Raw genomic sequence first — 13,000 nt, 5'->3', positions numbered from 1 at the left:
TGTACACTTTCTTTCAGAGTCAAGGGAAGTAATTGGAAGCCCACAAAGGAATGTAAAAGCTTCCTAACAGGAAATGGTAAGGGAGCAGAAACAGAAGTTCACTCACACCTCTCCCAAATTAAAGAGAGTTAATTAGTTCTTAGAAGGATGTTAAAGAGAATGCATTGACAAGTCCATTGTTGTTGTGGCTAAAATTGCTTACCATGGCTAAGAACAATCAGATTGCTAAGATTTGCTAAAACAGAGTTGCTAGGCTGGTGGAAAAATTCTATCCGCTAATCAGGTTAAAATGACATTGAAGAACAGTGCACTCTCAGCATACCAAGTGCCTACATTAAGCTAGCTGATTCTATGGACAAAAGGAAAAAAAGTTTAATGCACTTGGTACTCTCCTTCCTAATATCTTTAAAAGAATATTGCATAGATTTTTGGGAGGCTGTTTCCAGAGAAGCAGCTGAAAGTCAGTTGTTACTTTAAGAGAGATATTTAGTTATCTTAGTTTGCTGTTTGCAATTTCTGAAATGTTACTACTATGCTATCACCAGTAAACAGTCATGGACTGTAGAAGACTGCTATAAGGAAAACAGCAAATCCAGTGTTTGTCAATACTTTATGGTGGTTTGAGGTTTTAGTATTGCTCTTTTTAAAAGAACTTTAATTTGCACACCCCTGGAAAAAGCAGGATCTAATTTGCTTCTGGGCAAGCTTCATGCTGTAGCATTTAAGAGCACTAGTATTGTCACAGAGTGCAAAAAGCAGTACAACAATGGAGTCAAAGAGCAATTTTAGGAAAGGAAAAAGTATTCCATCCCTACTGATTGGAATAATACAGCCATTAAGTTGCTTCCAGCAAGGATGTGGGTCATCTTAACCTCTATATGGTCTCGGACAGTAGGATTCAGTCTTTGCAGGTTAGTCTGAGCTGCAGAGATTAAACTGAGAAACAAGTGAACAGACATTTATTTTTGTTGCAGGAAATACATTCACACGCCTGCAGTGGCTCAGGCCAGAAGCTGGGTGGAGTGTGGGGGGAGGAGGACTAGGGCATGCCTCCCAGTCTGCCAGCCACTACAAAAGGGAAGGGACGAAGCTCCAAAGCTTTTCTTCCCCTCCCTTCTTGGGCAGAGGGGCATGGCCAGGCCCTAGCCTGGGGCTGAGGCCAGGGGGAGGGGTGATTTAAGCACACTGTGGCCTGCATGAAACCTCAGCTCAGGTTCATGGGTGGGGAAAAGGTAGTGGCAATGAATTCATAAAAGCTTGAGCAAGAGTAGTCCATTCTCTGAAGTGAGCTACATGTATTGAACATGGCAATTTACAACCTCAAGCACACAACAAAGAACAAAGCTAAGATATAGCCCAGTAAAACACAGTGAGAGCACACACAACTTAGTCTAACTTAAAATGGAATGTAATAAAACAACAAGACAAGAGAAAGCCTTGCATAAGTCTTATGTAAACCTGAGGGCAGAGTGTCTCCTTATAGCCAGGTATTCAGAAAGTCCTTCTTGAAGAATCTCTACTTGGGTTTTTACAGGCACATTTGCACCTCTTCTCTCCCTTGGGTGCCTTGACATTAGCATGCTTGTCCCCTATAGCACCTTTGGCAAGACTCTCATGCATTCAGTGTCTTTTGTCTCCTCTTAGGTAGTCCAGTCTCCCGCCTTTTGTAGGTTCTGGTTTATAATGTAAATGGACTCCTCTGCTTTCTTCGGTCATACCAGCCCAAGCAGTCCCTCTCCTGTTCCCTTAGCTCCATCTCCAGACACATATGTGATGATGGTATCTATCAGATCTTTGCCAACAACTCCCACCTCTCAGTCTGGTCCTGCAGAACTTGGCTCTGTGCTCACAGGTGGCAGGAGACCAGTCCCTCCAGCCCCGGTTCCCCAGCCTCTTCCCCCGCCCACATGGCCTGAGGGAAAGTACAACCCCTTCTCCTCTCCCTCCCCTTCCACCTCCCCTTACCAATTGCTTGCTTCCCTCAGTGCCTGCCAGCACACTGCGCTGAGCCAGGGAAGGAGGGGATTAAAGCCCCCCCCCAGACCCCAGATGGGGTTTGCCTGGGGGGCAGTACCTCTCAGGCTGTTGCTCCCCTGTGTCCCACATGAGGAGAGAGCAAGGGGCATGGTCTGCACACTGAGCTGGAGAAGTGGGGATTAAAGCCCCTCCCAGATCCCAGCCAGGGTTTGTCTAGGGGTTGTTTGCCCCCTCCCCCCCCATGTTCCAGCAGGGAAAAGTCTGGCAGGGACTGCCCTCCTCCCCCGCCCCAAGGGAGACCCAGCTGTAGTCCCCAACTAGGTTCAGGGAGCAGAGGGGCAAGGCCAACCCTGCTCTCTGGAGCAGACAGCACCACCCAGCTCTGGGTTGCAAAGCATCCTGGGATTCTGGGGGATTCTGATATAACTTGAACCAATTTTTAAACTGGTTTGACCTAAATCAGTTAAGTCTGATACTATATCCAACCAGGTTTATCTTAAACCAGTTTTGGCCATTTTGAAACTGGTTGATGTGCACTGAACTTCTGTTCTGTTACAGGTTTTAACTAGTTTCTGATCATTAAAACCAGTTTATGTATAACTTTTGCCATAGCCTAGAAGTTAGCCACCTAAGAAAGTAGGAAAAGCATACGGGGACAAATCTGAGTCAGTTTAGTTGGCTGTATATTCTAATGACATTCTACACTGTGATTCTAATACTTTACAGTGCCTGGTGATTTTTATGCTGCGGTTCAGTTGACAAATAGATGGCTGCTGCCAGAGCAGTCTGTCATAAAAGTAAAAGACCTGACCAACATCCTTATGCCTTCTTTCTGGGCTTGACATAAAATCTTTCCCTTACTTACTGCTTTCCTGCAAGTCATGGAAGTAAAAATCAGACTGTATTCTAGTGTTGCGTCAAGTAATTACTTCTTAATCATTAGAACTCCTTTATTATTTTTCTAGCACCCAAAAGGATCCTAAATATCTTTACAAACAAAACACAAGCTTTTGTTCCTTTTGAACAGAAGCTGGCAACATTTATTAGCTGTGGGCAATAAATGTGTTGCTTCAACCTGGCATGTTTGGCAGGGTTTACCTGTGGTGGGGCCAGGCACCCGGAAGCTGTGCTTATTCCACAACTGCTTGTCCAAGCCCCTGCTTGTGAGTGCAGCTTCCAGGCCATAGGGAGCTTCACAGAGGCCATTCCCACTTTCCTCTGCCAGTGCCCATTCTTCACCCCTACTCCTGGCTGCAGTACAGTGCAGGTACAGTGGGGACCTGCACTGCGGAAGCTGCATCCACACTGCTGCTGCCCAGCTTCGGCTAATTCCAAGCGTCTGGAAGCTGGGCCTGTACTGCAGTTGGGGAGCAGGGGCAGGGAGATGTGCTGGCGATACTGGTGCAGCTCAAGCTGCACAGTCCCAGTGCAGTTCCTCGTGGCTTAGCCCTAGCTCAGAAGCAGACAGAGGCAAAGCCTTTTGGCTCTGGAAACCAGATCCAGCCTGAGGACCCTATGTTGCCACTCCCTGCTTTTGACAGGTTTCAATGTAGTAGTAGGAGAGAAGATGACACACATTAAGATCTGTAAGGAGTTAGGGGACTCCTGCTTGGGGGACAATGGAAAAGTGTTTTTGAGCACAGATACTGGCATGAGGACCTATCTGTGGAAGGGACAGTACCTGAAGATGTATATGAAGGTACCTGTTGGAAAAGAGAAAATAGCAAGATCAGAATTGCATCAAAGTTATTCAACTACAGACATGTGAATATGAGGATACTAGTAACTATAGGGTTTATACTAGGGAAGTGTGGTGTTTGTTTTTTTTATTGATACTGAATTTTTTTCAGCTTGTTCTTTCAATTTTCCGAAGAGAGACATTTCAACAAGACCCGGGAAGCAGTCAAGCAGGATTCCCAGTGTTTGCATGATACCCCTTTTTGTTCATACAAAGTGTCCTTGGATGCTTTTCTTTGCAGAGTACTAGATCATCCCCCCAGTCTCAGCTAGGAAAGTTTGAGACAGAAACGGCTTTTGCATTACTTTCACTCTTCTCCCCGCTCCCCTGTTTACAAGAGGGAAAGCCTTTTACGTTGATGGTCTGTTGTGAATCTGTCAAACTTTACTGATGTCAGTTCTTTTAAGGAAATATTATTTTAATATTAGTAATTTTAGTATCAAACAATCTTTAGTCTAAATCTTTGTCAGAGCTGATTTGGGATATATGATTTTGCAGAGAGGTTCAGATTAAAAGGGCTGGGCAAAGCTTCTGTCACTGATTTGATTCAGCCCAATTCAGTGGCTGAATCTCCGAATCTGAATTGAATCAAGAGACCATTTAATCTCTCTGATTCGAATCGGAACCCTCCAAATCCGTTCGGAGAGATTCGATGATTCATATACAGACACAGCTTTAATTGTTTTTTCTACATACCTTAAGGTACCAGCCGGCTCATAAATGCTGAGGTGGTGGGGTGGATGGAACGTCCCACAAGAACATGGGGTGGTCCCCAGCATGCTTGGCAGTGGACCAGGAAATGGACCAGAAGCACTTCCGGTCCACTTCTGGGTCCACTGCAGAGCACATGGGGAACCCTGCCCCTCCACCCCCTGGCTTGGTGACTGGTGCCTCCTGGGTCTGGGGGGGCAACTGGGGTCCCACTGTGGTTGATTGCTAAGCCAGGGGGACACAGAGGGAAGGTTTCCTACACACTTGGAAGTGGACTGGAACTACTTCCAGTCTACTTCTGGGTCCACTGCCAAGCATGTGGGGGGCTCCCCTCCCGCATGCCTGTGGGACACTCCATCCAGCCCAGAATCTCAGTGTTCATGAGCTGCGCGGGTACCTCAATGTATGTAGAAAAAACATTTAAAGCTGCGTCTATGGCCAAATCACTGATTCTCCAAATCAGCATCGAGTCTTCAGATTTGGATTCGGCTGAATTGAACTGGGACAGTGATCTGAATCAACTAATCGAATCACTGTCCCCAGTTTGAGCCAAATCCAAATTGAATATGGCCTCTTTCACACATCCCTACTGGCTTGAGGGAGGGGTCAGGGTGGAGGTAGTTTATATAGCTGTAACAGCTCATGAGAGCAAGATGTTTTACCAGCAATTAAAAATAATAAAGGTCCTGTTAAAATAATCTTATCTTTCAGATTAGATATATGAATTTTATAAATAATATTTTCACTTGCCATATCAGAGGTCTTCAAGTCTTGGTTAAGGCAAACTAATGGAATAGAGTAGAGGACATTATGGTTAGTGTTGCTTTGGGTCTTACAGCAATTTTTGTGGATAAAGCATGCTGGAGGCCATTTTTCCTCTTTAAAAAATAAAGCCCCTTCAGATGACAAGCTAAGTTAGCTTGGAGGTAAACAGAGCTATCTGTAAGAACGTTTTAAACAGGGCTTTAAAACTCATGGAGTTATTTTCTTTTCAACTGTGAGCATTACAAATTGATGAGGTATGTCATGCTGAGCATGATACAGATGATTAAGGACTTGCGTAATAGTTTTTGAAGCTTTACATTTCATTTTCATATAAATTCAATATATCAATTTCTTCTACTTACTACTGAAAAAATGGCTATCATGGCTTTGCTTTGGTGTTGGCATGTCAATGGCATTACATTTATAGAATTAGATGCCTGTTGATCACGTTTCTTTAATTTACTACGTTTTCTGATCTTTAACAATATTGCACTTTGTTGTTGTGCTATTCTTTGTTATACCTGGCAGTAGAGGTGCACATACATTAGTCCATCTCTTATTGGCATTGATAAAAAGAAAATTGACATTATGGGCTATCAGCTTTTTTGGCTGATGTGGCCAATAAAGTCTCTGATAAAAGCTGTGCGTGTGCGTGCGGCTGCAGCATGTACCTGGCCAGGAATGCACCCTGCCAGCTTGGAGAGCAGCAGCTGGCCAGTAAGTCTGTTGGGGGTGAAGGGGTATGGGGGGGGAGGGGCAGATTGAGGCCCCTGTAATGAGAGAAAGTGCGGTTGGGGCAGGGGCGGAGCTGATGGCTTATCTGGGTTGTGCAGGCGGATAGCTCCCACTGCTGCATGTACCCCCAGGGGAGGCATGGGGGCACATGACCCTCAGATCGGGGCATGGGGCAAGGGCAGGCTACCGCTACTCACTGGTGCTCGAGGGCTGAACCAGGCTTTTCCCAGCAGCTGGGCTTGGGCCTTGTAGGGTGGGCTGCCGCAGTGCTAGGAGGGGTTTTACAGGGAGGCTAGAGCCACTGCTGTAGCATCCTCCCAGTGCCGCTGCCACCTGCCCCAAGTGCTGATGCCAGGAAGAGTCCTGCACAGCCCATGAGCATGCAGCAGCAGCCTTCCCTTATCCTGTACACAGATCTGGGGGGCACATCCCCCCCATGCCTCCCGCAGGAGTGCACACAGTGGCAGCAGCTGCTCCCCCGTGCCCCAGCCATACTCCCTCCTTCACTGTGGGGGCCTCTATCTGCTCCCCCTTTCCTTCCCTCCCCCCATGCCGCTTTCCCACAATAGGCTTACCAGCTGGATGCTGCTCTCCAAGATGCCGGGCTGCATATAGGTAATCGGTTTGGTATCAGCCAATATGGCTGGTCAGTAATCAGTCATAGGTATCAGACCAAAAAGTTTTTATTGGTGTCCCCCTACCTGGCAGAGTTACATGACTGGAGGGCACATCCACTTCCTTAAAAGAAGCAGCACACTGTTGAAAAAAGCAATACAGTATCTTATAGAACTAAAGTGATGATAGCAATCTATGTAAAATATATCTTGCCAGGTAAACAATATATTTAATATACAACTCAGATATGTGAAGGACTCTCAATACACCTAATATTTGCATATTTCAAACATTTTTCTGTTTCCCTTTTCCACACACATTATTTCAGATGGTGTTTGTAGAACAAATGTAAAATTTTTTTCAAAATGTAGCTCATTCAGAAATTTCCTGATCTAGAATTCATTTGGGGGCAGGAGGCAGGGAGAAAGACTTTCATGCTTTGTAACACTACTTTTACCTGGTCTACCTGTATGTTTTGAAAAGTTATTTACGTTGCATTTAAATGACTTCACCCTTTATGGACTTATTTTGCCCCTGGTTCTGTTTACAATTTATGTGCCATCTTTTTCTTTGACTAAGTAAAATTATTTAAAAACTAGCTGATTGCCAGTCATGAATGACAGAGCATTTCAGGCAGAACTTACATGCCCCTCACCACTCACCCTTCGCGTCCGGCCACATAAACCAGGGGCAAGCAATTTTTTTGGGCAGAGGGCCACTTACCAAGTTTTGGCAAGCTGTCAAGGGCTGCATAGGTAGCTCCATCCCTTGGCAGGTGCCTCACCCCCTTGTTGCCATTTTGTGACCAGAAGTCCCACCCTCCTAACCCCTCACCTTTGCCATCGAAAGTTCATCCCCTTGCCCCCTTTCAGCAAGGGGATGTGCCATCTTGGAACCAGAAAAATACCAGATTATATTCTAAAAAGGAAACATCTACAGCATTCATGAATTTGATTTCAGAGAATATTTTTGTCCTGATTTATGTGCGTTTGTGTAGTGTACATAGAGGTGATTGCACAGTAGCTTAAATTAAGTTTTATTCCTGTATATTGTGGGTGATGGCTATAGGTTTGTGGGGGGCTGTGGGTGTATGGGTATGTGGGGTTAGGGTGGTATGGGGCTTGTGGGGGCTTGTGAGTGGGTGGAGGGTGCCTGCACTGTGAGGGGGTATGGATGTGGGGGTCTGCGTGTATGGAAGTGCAAGGGGTGTGTGGGTGCATGTGTATGGTGGAGTGTGCATGTAGGACTCATCCTGTGAACACACACACACCCTCACGCACTCTGCCCCTGCCTGCACACACACACCCACACTCAGCCACCTACTCTGCCCCTGGCTGCACACCCACCCCCACCTACCCACTCTGGCCCTGTCTGCACACCCATCCAAGCACTCTGCCCCTGCCTGCATACCCAGACCGACCCCCCACCCACTCTGTGAGTGTCTGCTCATACACACCCACCCACCAACCCACCCACTCTGTGCATGCCTGTGTGCACACACTCACCCACTCACTCTGCCCCTATCTGCACACCCACACCCACCCACCCACTCTGCCTCTGGCTGCGTACACAGCAGACACCCTACTGGGGTGCTCTGTGCTCCCTGCTCCTGTAATGCAGCTGGGCCTCGTGGTACTAATGGTGCTGGTAGGCAGGGAATGCAGTTGCTGGGGGTGGGCTGGGCTGGGCTGCTCAGTCCTGCTGAGGCACCCCTGGTCCTACTGCTCTGTCTCTGTCAGCTTTGACAGGAGCCAGGGCAAGCCAATACAGCATTAAAGCCTAAGAACTCCCTCCGCCTCTGGCTCCTTGCCTGAGGGGGCAAGGCCCATGCAGCCAATTGCTGCCCACCCTCTCTGGGGCACGTGTGTAGTTGGCCTCCAGCATTACGGACGGACAGAAGTACTACGAATTTTAGTATATTAGAACTGTATTTCTTTATCCTTTCTATTGGAATTACTCTTTACTGTGCTATGTTAGGTAAGTTCAGTGATTAAATGTGGCAGGGGCAAAGTTTAAAAGGATCTCTTTAACGGAAATTCAGTTTATTGTAATCCTGGTGGTGCAGAGTTTAGCCATCTTCTGATACTGTATGCAAGTGCTTTATATTATAAAAGGGGCTTTAGAATTATGGTACTTGCTGCTCACTTTAATAAGATGAGAATTATTTCTCTGAGTAAGTTCTCAGAACAATGTGAGAGTCAGTTCCCAGCATGGTTTTATGAAAATTATTCCTAGCACAGCAGGTCATAAGTTTCTCAGCAGTATGAAATTTGACCCACTAAAATAAAACAGGAAGGAATCTGTTTCTCACAAGGTATAACTTCACTTAGTCTCAATTATACATTAGAGTTGGTCCTCCTGTGACATATTGGAGACCCCTGTGAAGTTCAGATGACTGTTAACACTGAAATGATGTAAAATATTTAGCATTGAATATCTTATTTATTATCTACCAACTGCATAAATTGTGGTGTACATGACAAAAAAAATGTGTTCCAGCCAACATTAATATTGTCAACCCCAGGCATACAAAAGTTATGATGTCAGCTTAAGAACTGCAAAATGTTAATAAACCACCTGGAATGACTTTATAACCCTTCTGTATATCAGTCTTTTGACTACTTCCCCCCTCCCCCCCAAAAAAAAAAGAAAAAGAAAAAAAGAAAAGAAAAGGAAATTCTGCCCACCTTTGGGAAAAAAAGACATACAAACTCTGGAGAGCTGAATGTAAAACCATGGTAAGGCAGGCCAAAAAAAATTTTGAGAAATACTTTACTAAAGACATAAACTAAAAAAAATATATATCTTTTAAGTACATCAGAAAAGAGAAGACTTCCAGGGAGTTGGTGGAACTTTGAGGCTAAGTACAGATAGTCAAAATGCCTGAGGCTGAATCAATTCAATCTTTGCAGGTTTCTCTAAACTACATAGATTGAACCAATAATGAAGTGAACTGACATGCACTGTTGAATCTGGGAAGGCAGTCAGATGCCTGCAGTGGCCCAGGCTAGAAGCTGGGGAGCACTAGAGCATGCCTCCCAGCCTGCCAGCTGCTGCCAAGAGCAGCAGCTGAACAGGGCCCAAATGCAGCTGAACAGGGCCTGTCCCTGATTGACTACTCAGGACATGCCCCGCTATTGTCCCTTCTGCAGGGTCAGGGAACAGTCACTCCAGTCCAGGGCCCAGCTGGTGCCAGGCATCAGCCCAGGTGGGGGGATCCCCATGCCTCAGTGGGGGTTCCCCCACAGGCAGGGTCCCCCAAGCCCTGCTGCTGGTGCAGAGTTTCATAGTGCCACCAACACCCAATGCTTCTCAGGGGGGGGAAAAACCTAGAAACCCCCCTGATACCTGCAGCAACAGGACAGATTCCCTCCTGGCCCCATGTGGCAACAAGAAAAGCTGAGAGGCGTGGGTGAGGGAGACGCTTTCCAGAGGGGGAATTCCCCATTCCCACCCCTCCATGTGGTCAGGTGCCGGCTCAGCCCCAGGCATACTGAGTTTGCAGAAAAAGCAATTGTGAGAGATAATGATAGCAGTCTTAAAATATCTGGAGGGCTGCCATAAAGAAGAGGGAGAACACTTTTTTTCTGTTGCTTCAAGAACGGAATGTATACCAATGGCTTGAAGTTGCAGCAAAGTAGGTTAAAATTGGAGATCAGGAAACACATCTTCATGGTTAGAATAGTGAGGCAATGGAAAAGGCTGTCTAGGGAAGCTGGGAAATCTCCATTGCTGGAGGTTTTCAGGAAGAGGTTGGATAAGTGTTGGTTAGGTATGATTTAGGAGCAACTATGCCTGAAGTACTCTAAAGCACAAGAGTTGAAAGCTGAGGAGTCCCCTCTATCCTCCCACATGAATTGCTGGGGAATAATGGGAAGAATTCTGCAGCTTAAAGCCTGTAGATGTGGGAGTGGAGGACACTGCTCAGCAAGTGTATGAAACAACTCCACAACCAGCTTTTTATGAAAGAAGATTAAAGCAGCTGGGATAAATTTATGGAGGGGATACAGAAACAGGAGTTTTGTCTGCTAAGTCAGAGGATGTATGAGGTATGGAGTTAAGCTTGCTGTCCCCAGGTTGCAGAGCACAATGGAAAGAGATTCTGCCCCCCCCCCCCCAAATGCTTCTCAGCTTACATGGGGCTAGGAGGCATTTTTCCTGTTGCTGGAGGTATCAGGGGTTTCTGAGTTTCCGCCCCCCTAAGAATCATTGGCTGTTCGTTGCAGTCAAGGCTAAAGATTTTGACTGGATCTCTTGACTGCATTTTAAGAGTCCGTTCAGCAGTGAGACACTGACAACCCTTGTCCCCCTGCTTTACCTGCGGTAGGTTAGGGTGCTGATCCTAGAGGGATCAGCCAGGTTTCCACTCAAGTTCTGAAGGAAAACACAGACGAAATTGCAGAACTCTTTAAAAGTACACAGCCTCAACATTCACATCGACCTTAATGATAGGATTAGATAGTAGCCAGTGTAATACCAATGTTTAAAAAGGGTTCCAGAGGTGATCCAAACAACCACAAGACCTTTGAGTCTTATGTCTTTTCTCAGCAGATGGGTAGAATAAAGAATGAAACAAAAACCCGAAACAAAAAACCAACAAAAAAACCCCAAACCAAAATTAAACAAAACAAGAATTAATAGTCACATGGGGAAAGTCCAGTATTGGTCCTGTAAAGGTAAATCATGTCTAGCCAATCTATTGGAGTTCTTTCAGGATTTGGAAAGGGGATCCTTAGTCAATGCAGTACTCTTGGATTGTCTAAATTTTTTGACCCTCTTGTGAGAGAGAGCTCTTAAAACTGAGTGGATAAGGAGCAAAATAGCCAATGAAAAATTAAAATTGGTATGTGCAGAGTAATGCATATGGGGGCGAGGGGAGATGAAAATAAGCCTATGATGTATTCAGTGATGAATTCTGTATTAGCCAGTACTACTTGGTACCAGAGGTCTTGGGAGTCCTGGGCTACGTACAGATATTTGGGGAGGTTAAATCGGGTTCAGAATGGCTTCCCAATGTAAACTTAGCTCATGCCGACCTTATACGTACAGACCCTGTCTCAGTGACCAGCAGTCAGTCTAAACCTGTAACTGTGCAGAAGTTTCATGCACACAGTGTGGTCTGAAAATTGCAGAATGTAGTTTAAGATAAACCTGGAGATGTGTAGTATCACACGTATTTGATTTAGGTCAAACTGGTGCACAGAACTTCTGTACACTTCCCCTGCGCAGCCACTGGCCATAGCCCCGGGGCTGCTCTTCCCCCTCCCTCCACCCCCATCCTGAGACCAGCCTGTGCTCTCCACCCCCATCCCACAAGCCACCTGGGTGCAGCCACGTGTATCAACGTTCGACACTGCTGGACCCAGGCAAGCTAAGTCCCGGTGGGGGGAAGGATGGGGGTGTAGGTTCGCTGTGGGGGGAAACCCACTCCGCCCACAAGTCACACCGGCTCTGCCTATCCCAGCTGCAGGTTGTGCCTGTCTCCCACCCCACCCCACACATAAGTCACTCCTTCCCAGCCGTCATGGGTTGTGCCTCCCCCTCAACACCCTCAGCCTGCTGGACCCCCAACCCCCCCCATCCAGACTGACCTAATATCAGGCAGCCATTTTGATCCAATTGAACCCCCCACCCCACACCCCTGAATGTTTGTACTCAGGCCCTGGTGGCAAGTTGTCTGAAGAAGTCAGCTCAGCGTACAGCTGAAGAAGCAGTCAGAATGGCAAATTAAATGTCTGGAATCATTAAAAAGGGGGACTGAAGCAAAACAGAAAATTTCCTCATTATGCCATTAGAGAAATCTATAGTGCCCCTACATCCTGAATACTGTGTTCAGTTCTCATTACCCAACTCAAAAAGGCTATAATTGAACTAAAAAGGTACAGACAAGAGCAACAAAGATGAGTATGGGTATGGACTGGCTTCTATATGAGGAGAGACTAGAAAGGCAAGGTCAGTTTGTTTGTCTTTTTTGTTTGTGTTTTTAAAGCGTGAGGGTTATGAAGAGATGCCTATGAACTCATTACGGTGTGGGAAAGCTGAATACGGTTCTGTCATTTACTTTGTCTCATAATCCAAAACTAGGGGGCACCTGCCAAAATTGTCAGGCAGCAGGTTGAATATGAACAAAAGGAAGCTATTTTTTACACAGTATATAATTCACGTGCAACTCATTGCCAGGCAGTGTGGTGGCCGATAGAGATCTGACCCATTTATGGGAGGGTAGATGCATCCTGGGCCAAGACTCATCAGGAGCTATTATATGGAGCAGTTATAGGTGTAACCTACTGATGATAGTTTGGAGACTATGATGAGATGGATGACTCTACACACATGCACATGCACACACACTCGCACAATTTCTTTCTCGAAAGCAGGGTTGTGACAAGTGCCTGCAGGCACAGGGTATGTGTGTGGCACATGGCAGATTGGGAAGGGACAGGTAGTACAGCACCCGGT

At 46.2% G+C, this 13,000-nt stretch overlaps 1 protein-coding gene across 4 annotated transcripts in view; it reads left to right on the top strand.

Moving 5' to 3' along the window:
• ZFYVE28 (zinc finger FYVE-type containing 28) overlaps nt 1–13,000 on the top strand; it is a 299,535-nt gene that overhangs the window by 148,892 nt on the left and 137,643 nt on the right. The gene's annotated exons all lie outside the window — the stretch shown is intronic.

Source organism: Crocodylus siamensis, chromosome 2, assembly GCF_052110815.1.
Source record: "Crocodylus siamensis isolate JL-2025a chromosome 2, ASM5211081v1, whole genome shotgun sequence".
In the NCBI taxonomy this organism is placed as follows: domain Eukaryota; kingdom Metazoa; phylum Chordata; order Crocodylia; family Crocodylidae; genus Crocodylus; species Crocodylus siamensis.
The sequence above is the reverse complement of the archived record's forward strand: the minus strand, read 5'-3'. Positions and strand labels throughout refer to the sequence as shown.